Here is a 2,039-nt window from a genome sequence, read left to right on the forward strand (position 1 = left end):
AGATTCATTATTTAAAACATTGCTAAAAATAAATCAGACATATATTTATTGTAAAATCAAACTCATTCGCCGAATGTAAACAAACCGCGCTATTTTTAGAAATGTCCGGATTTCCGGATATATCCGGAAGACTTTCATTATCAGGTTGAGAGAGGATTCGAACCAGCGACCTGCAGATTGGTAGTCGAACGTCCTGACCACTTGACCATGCGAGGCCTAGTATTAAAGAGATTGCTCTGAAAAGTGTTTCCATATTTGGTCCTTTAATCTTTAAACATACATGGAAATAATGGAATGATAATCAAAAGTACCGTTACAGATAATGGATGTTTTACATGTATTTAAGCATAAAAACTTAAACCCGTAAGGTAAAGTAGCTTGCTATGTTTAACAAGAATGATGATGCAAATTAGCGTTCCCAGTTATGGTTTGTTTGTTTGAAGTTAAGCAAAAGCTACACAATGGGCTATCTGTGCAATAATTATCGAAACCGGATTTCTATTGTTATAAGTCCGAAGACATACCGCTGTACCACTGGGAGCTCCAGTTATAGTGCTTCGATGCAGAAACACAAAATACATATATTAATCAAATTTCCAAAATTGGTCTCATTATATAGTATCATGCATAAAAATATTTGCAAAAGAAATGTTACCAGAGATCACTTAGATGACTTCTTAAAGGTGGTGTTAGGTTAGGTTAGGTTAGATCACTTAGATGACTTTTTAAAGGTGGTGTTAGGTTAGATCACTTAGATGACTTCTTAAAGGTGGTGTTAGGTTAGGTTAGGTCACTTAGATGACTTCTTAAAGGTGGTGTAGGTTAGATCACTTAGATGACTTCTTAAAGGTGGTGTTAGGTTAGATCACTTAGATGACTTCTTAAAGGTGGTGTTAGGTTAGATCACTTAGATGACTTCTTAAAGGTGGTGTTAGGTTAGATCACTTAGATGACTTCTTAAAGGTGGTGTTAGGAAAGTATTATTCTCCCATGGTTAGTATAAGAACAATTAAGCCTCCAAAAGGTGGCGTTGAGACAAAAAAAAAAGACTACTAAAGGAAGAGTTAACACAGACAATCATACAAAACATTCTCCTAAAGATGGGGTTAAACAATGAAACAAAAGAACCTCCGAAAAATGATGCTAAAGCAAAGAAACACTCAAAAGCATCTTCCAAATGCATACAATAAAATCATTTTGCCAAAGCAACCAACTAAAATGGTATTTAACCAACTGAACAAATAAACGACTTTAAAGATAACTTTTTAAAGGTGGTACTAAAAAAATTGAATAAATGCATTTCAACAAATAAATAAATAAACGACTTTAACGATAACTTTTAAAGGTGGTACAAAAACAAACAAAATAACACTGCTAACATATTAACCTGTAATGTTATACCAATATTCTTGTTACGAGAAACGAATATAACATATTAACCTATAATGTTATACCAACATTCTTTTTACGAGAAACGAATATAACATATTAACCTATAATGTTATACCAACATTCTTTTTACGAGAAACGAATATAACATATTAACTTGTAATATTATACCAACATTCTTGTTACGAGATACGAATATAACATATTAACATGTGATGCTGAACCAATATTTTTTTTACGAGAAACGAATATAACATATGAACTTGTAATATTATACCAACATTCTTGTTACGAGATACGAATATAACATATTAACATGTAATGCTGAACCAATATTCTTGTTACGAGATACGAATATAACATATTAAACCTGTAATGTTATACCAACATTCTTGTTACGAGATACGAATATAACATATTAACTTGTAATATTATACCAACATTCTTGTTACGAGATACGAATATAACATATTAACTTGTAATATTATACCAACATTCTTGTTACGAGATACGAATATAACATATTAACATGTGATGCTGAACCAATATTTTTTTTACGAGAAACGAATATAACATATGAACTTGTAATATTATACCAACATTCTTGTTACGAGATACGAATATAACATATTAACTGTAATGCTTATACC

Source organism: Limulus polyphemus, unplaced genomic scaffold (assembly GCF_000517525.1).
Source record: "Limulus polyphemus unplaced genomic scaffold, Limulus_polyphemus-2.1.2 Scaffold343, whole genome shotgun sequence".
NCBI lineage: Eukaryota > Metazoa > Arthropoda > Merostomata > Xiphosura > Limulidae > Limulus > Limulus polyphemus.